The following is a 6,299-nucleotide window of genomic DNA, read 5'->3' on the forward strand; positions in this document are numbered from 1 at the left end:
CTATCGCTTTTTTCGAAAAGTTACCTGAACTTTGGCAACGGTTTTCCTTTAAGAGTATTTACGGCAGACGCTATATCTGTGTCTTCAAACTGATCAACGGCACATTCTGGCAGCATTTCTTTACAAAATGTATACACGGCCTCCCTAGAAAAATCAATCGTGCACACTTCCATGCCATCGTCAGTTTGAGAGGTTGTTTCTGAGTGTCTGTTGAGAACTTCTTCTAGGAGAAGAATCTTCGTCTCGCGTGTTACTATCTCATCTTTCCAGTTCGTCGCAGCTTTGTCGAAAGCAAAGCATACTTTCTTCTGCATGTTTCGCACGGTGTTAGGATGGTTCGCGAGGCCTAGCTTGTTAAAACAGTCCATCTCCTCGTTCTTACAACCTCAAAGCACTAGAATGGTGTAAATTCTAAATGTAAAATAAGAGTTCGGAATCCATGGATTCAGAATGCTTGCAAAGATCAATGCCTCCTTGTTTTTCGCGTTCTTTACTCTTTTGTTCCTTGGAAATGACGAAGAAACAAGGCAGTGCAAGTTGGGTGCTCTTTGTTAGATTTCTTTAATCAAATGGTCATTTCGGAAATCAGCAAGCTTCTGTAACTCCCCTCGGTACTTGTACGTGTTCGTCGGATTTTTTGAGTAGTTCTTTAGTTCTCTCTTTATTTCTTTTCCAATCTCTTCTAACACTTTATCGTGCAGTGGAGAAAATTTAGTGACGCCAACTGCGGCGGCTTTGTAGTTTTTGATTCCTAAGTTTTTTACAAGACGCTCTTCGTCACCTGTACACTCGTGATCTATCACCAGACCACTAGCCTGAGAGCAAGCTCTCCTATTTGGGCGAGTGAGGCGACCCGACAACTGGAATATGCAACAAATATCTGAAAGATGAAGACAAAGACAAAAATTGATAAACAAAAATAAGTAGAACACGTGCGGGCAATTCTTAGTAAGAGCTTATGTATATATCGATATAGCCTGCGAGCAAGCTCTCCTATTTGGGTAAGCGAAGTGGGCCTCGCGAGAACGCGCGAGCGAGGGGGGCCGACCCCTCGCGGCTTCGCCGCTCGCTCTCCCGTTCTCGCGAGACTCGTTTCACTCGCTCAAATAGGAGAGCTTGCTCGCAGGCTAATATCGATAAACAGTTGTCAATATCAGTTCAAATTTGTAAAGCTTCTTTTCGTTGAATATTTCTTTACCTGTATCAGAAGGAAAAAAATTAAATTATTGCCTCCATTGAAAGAAACGCTAATTGCAAGTACCTGCAGTTATTAAGCTTAATTAAGAATTTATCTATCTGGAAAAAGAACCACTTACCTTCTCGACTGGCCTGGACGCTGTTTCGTCCTTTGTTGTTGTTACCACTGAACACATCAAATTCGCTAAAGCGCCTCCAAGACTTTCACACTCATTCCGATCGGCTTCGAGCTGAAATAAAAATATCCTTGACCGACCTTCAGGTTCTCTTGGCTCTTGTATTTGTTGTGGAATATCCTTTATTTTCTTGGAGTTCGGTGTCGATCCGCTGGGGGAATTTCCATGGAGCCTCCACCTTTCGTAGACTCCGAATTGCCCTCGTCGATCCAGGCTTTGACAGCACTTTCAAGTTCATGGAACATCGTGCAGCAATTGAAAATTTTTTTAGCACATTTTTTGCAAGCTGATCTGGATTCTTCGCTCGCTGCACTGCAAATACCTATCCCAACGTTTCTGAGTAAGTCCGACAACACGATACCGCCGGCAGTGGACGATTTTTTTTCCGTTAACTCTCGATTTCTTGTGGCCTTGCATAACGGCACAGCCCCAGCTAGTAGAATTTCATCACAAAGATAACATTTTTTTACTTTTTTAGCGAGCGCCATCTGAACATCGCCGTGTAATTTTCTTTTCTCTTCCCGTGAGAGACACAGAGGGATAATAGGGAGAGGGCATGATCTCAGGCTACTTTTCCCTTGTGAGGGCACGACGTTTTTCGCGCCTCGTTGAAATGAGATTCCCGCCAATGTACGCATACCGGCTGACTTCCGGTAAATGCTGATTGGCCCATTAACTTGACAGGTAGAGCTGACGTTCAGGTTTATTTAAATTAGAGGGCGGCTGGCGGCATGTTAAATAAATGTATCAGGCGTTTTTTTTTTCCTCTTGCCTCGTCCGCCCTTGAAAAAAAAAAACGTAACATGACGGCGTTTGGTTTTCCCTTTACATATTTCTAATTACACACTATCGTACGCGATATTTGTATGGATAAAATGGTTTGCTTTTCCTCCCATACAACAAAGTGAGACCACCCGGGTGCGAGGGTAATTAAACAGAAACCCTTGGCGAGAGCAAGTATATACAAACTGACTGATCTGAATTTATTAAAGAGGAACTTTATAGTTTCTAGAGAAGCTGAGGTGTTGCATCGATGGGAAAGTAAAACACAAACGTTTGGTTTTATCAACTAACTAGATCGCCACCGTATTAGGAAGTCAGTTGGCCTAGTCTATCTACGGCCGTGGCCATTTTCCTTTACCAACTGGCTCAGTTAACAAGCAAAATTTTTATACAAACACCTGCTTTGCTGGGCAATAAATGGCGGGATTAAAGTCTAGAGTTTAGAAATATATTTAAAACTAAACGCAAAATCTATGCTTGAACGCTTTCTGATACCGGTTGTATTTTTAAGTATTTACTTAAGTTGATGTACTGAGTATGATATGAGGGCCACTCTCCCAGAGATCTGGCGCAATAAGGCAACACGAGTTGTTTACTTTCATGGAAGAAGTGACATCTTGAAATAACATTTAGGGAACAGGGGAATTTGTTGAGTTTTTCAGGTAACCGGGGAACATTGAATCTCTACCTTTAATTGAAAGAGGATCCAACAGCATACTTTTACTAATCGGGCCCTTAACGAGGCGAATTTCTCAGTTAGTTGCGACTTGTTTGTGAGTGTACCAAGGCCTCATTTCAATATGTCTGGTGAAGAGTTTGTTTCGCGTGTTAAGCTTTAATTTATAGTTCAAATACCATTGGCTTGACTCGAACACCATTACGATTTTACTGTTCCGGAAGCTTTGGAAACTTGACAAAATTGACTTTTGAGGACCATGTGAAATTACTTTATGGCCGGAACAAGGGAGGAACTTCAAATTATTGAAGGGACAGCAAGGGATGACATTGAATTTTAATGCCATAATTAAGACACATTAACAATAACAATACTTTTTAATGTTTTTTTTAGTTGTCTTAATTCAGGCATCCGTTTTCACTAAATAAGGATGAAGTTGAAATAGCGGATACGTAGCTAAAACTCAGTTTCAAGAGAAAAGTACGTCATGAGCTTTTCGCGCGCTTTGCTTCTTATAACAAACCCAAAAGTTATAAAACCGACCTTGTTGCGAACATATTTACATTTTTTTCCAGACATTGAGGCTGACCTCAAGCTTGGTCAATTATGCTTATACATGTATAAACGGTGATGGCTCAAGCTTGTAAACTTAACAGCATGTGTTATTGAAATTTTCTGTCAAATTGAATTACAGTATAATATAAGCTCTCATAGGTAAAGCTTGCAATGCACCGACAACACCTGAAAAATCATTGAATCGTCCGTCGAGTTAGTTTTACCTGGCTCATCATCATATGTTGAAAAACTACAAAACTCAGTGCTAAACCCCCATCCGATTTCTTCTCTGTCTGCTGGCCCGACGAAGACGAGCCCATATTGTTTTCTTTGACGTCAGCTTTAACGAACAACTGACAAAACTCGCAGATGGGCTTTAAGTTATTAGTGAAAGACTTGAAAGACCCACCAGTCATATCACTTTCCACCCAAATTAACTGAAAGCGAAATATAAACAAAGCAATCACTTGGATCTCTAAATGCATTGCTGACAAAAATGGTACCAGGGACAAACTTCACTGAAGATGAAAACCAGAAAACGTACGAAGAACTGGTCTGCTCGGCGGAATTTATCAGAGGTGTAGACGGCGAGCTTATTTTTCTTTCAGCTCTTAATATTTTTCTTTCCATTACTGCATTTCTGGGGAACACTCTGATCCTAGTTGCCCTGCACAAGAAAACTTCACTTCATCCGCCGTCCAAACTCCTGTATCGTAACCTAGCGATAACTGATCTATGTGTTGCTATCATTACAGAGCCTTTGGCTGTGACTTATTTTACTTCTGTTGTGAAAGAAAGATGGGATATTTGTTATTTTGCACATTCGGCAACAACTTACTCAGGTTATACTTTGTGTTCAGTGTCTTTATTTACAGCTGCTGCAATAAGTGTGGACAGACTTCTCGCCTTGTTGCTGGGGCTCAGATACAGACAACTTGTAACTTTGAGAAGAACATGTATAATCGTTTTTGGTTTTTGGATTTTGTCCATCGTTGGTTCATCTACTATATTTTGGAATCCTCATATACTTCTTTGGTATCAATACATATGTACAGCTCTGTGTCTAGTCACCGCAATCTTCGCTTACACAAAAATTTCCTATACTCTGCGTCATAATCAAATACATGTTCAGAACCATGTTGCTCAAGGACAACCGAGCCAGCAATTCCCGCACTGAACATAGCTCGATACAGAAAGGCAGTGTACAGTGCACTGTGGGTGCAGGGAACATTGGTTGTTTGTTATCTGCCGCTTAGCATCGTGGACGCTTTGACACCTCAAAGAGGCATTTCTTTATCCGTTTACCTTGCACGGCAATTTGCGGGTACAATACTGTTCTCAAACTCGTCATTAAACCCGTTACTGTACTGCTGGAAGATCAGAGAAGTGAGGCAAGCTGTAAAAGAAACATTAAGGCAAATGTTCCGTATTTCAAGTTAGTGTACTATGCTTTTCCGCTGTATACTATTAAAATTCATGCAAAAGTTGCCGTTTAACTATTGTAACTACATTTAATACTTTTGTGAAGTATTTTGAACGCTATTTTCAAAGTTTCGATTGGGTCAAGGTTAGTCTTGATGTTGTCCACATAATTAGGTCTTTTTCTGTTTTAACCTTTTGTTTCTACTTGTACTTGAATTTTTTCTTAGCTCGCCAATTTGCTTCATGCCATGTCAGGAATATTCTTCGCTTGCCATTGTCAGCTGTTAGTTGTTCTTAGGTGGTAGTGTTTGTGATGTTAGTGCTGACCTTGGTTCTTAAGTCCCGTTAAAGTTTCTGTTTCGGTTTTTTCACCAGCGTTTTAGTTTTTCATTGGGTTGTGACGATAGCAACCATGTAGATTCAATAATACCAAACCCTTACCCATATCCAGTTTAACTTGTTTTTATTCCCACGGTCAGCTAACACAAACATGTCTAGCTTTAGCTATAAAAACCATTGTTATTTGAATTGCCAGAGAAGAAGATTGAAGTAGGAGACGATATAAGAGTGTTAAGAGTATTTTGAAGTTGCTGTAGAAGTCAAGAAGAATAAAGACCAAGATGTAAGAAGTAGACTCTCGGTACCTCATCGATTAGCGAGTAAGTTGCTCGAAGGTACCCCCACAATACTTACTGGAGTTCTTTTTCATCAACTATTTTTCCGAACAAAAAGACGCCCAGCGTTTTAAAAGTTCGGTTTAAAAGCTATAGGAGGTATAATTACTCTCTTAGCCGTAGAAATTATAGTTCAGTCGCAAAAAGTGAAACCGGGTTTGTGAGACATTATGGTACCTCGTAAAACAGTTCTTTATAAGTGGAAGCTCAGAATAAGTAACAAAGAAGAAAATAAAGATATTGAAAACGCATCCACGTTGCAAGCAAATATACCCTTGAATTCTGAACATTTAGCATACGTTACCATAAATAAAAGTGCTTATATTGGTAAGAGCATCTACTTTGACCTGTGGTCTCCTCATAATTAAGAGCTTCGCACGGTTCTGCATGATACACGTATTTGGGGTACATAACATGGCGAGGGTTACTGCAGGCAGTAGGCATTGAATATTTAATCAAAATAAGGTGTAGAGAAGATTCGAGCACTAATTAGCAGGTGTCTGTTTTAGTTTCACTAAAACGTTTACCCACGTGAAAACAAATTGATCCACACGACCACATAATATTTTGCAAAAAAGTTCAACAATCGCACTATGTATATAATATATTTTACAGCTGGTCTCTTTGAGAAGGCAGCCAAAGCTGGCAGCACACGATTAATAGCAATATGATGTTGAAATAGCAGGTGATAATTAGTTTCACGACAATTTCAGAGGTAAAAACCGCCCAAATGTACGTCAACAAAAAAAGATGTCATTATGAGGTTTTCGTGCGTTTTGCCATTAAACAGACCCCAAAAATTAAATTGCTTTCCAG

The 6,299-nt window shown here is 40.0% G+C and overlaps 1 pseudogene; it reads left to right on the forward strand.

Moving 5' to 3' along the window:
• The first annotated feature begins 3,833 nt into the window (after nucleotides 1-3,833).
• On the forward strand, nucleotides 3,834-5,139 carry LOC140941607 (probable G-protein coupled receptor 45; annotated as a pseudogene).
• The last annotated feature ends 1,160 nt before the right edge of the window (nucleotides 5,140-6,299 follow it).

This window comes from Porites lutea, chromosome 6 (genome assembly GCF_958299795.1).
Source record: "Porites lutea chromosome 6, jaPorLute2.1, whole genome shotgun sequence".
NCBI lineage: Eukaryota > Metazoa > Cnidaria > Anthozoa > Scleractinia > Poritidae > Porites > Porites lutea.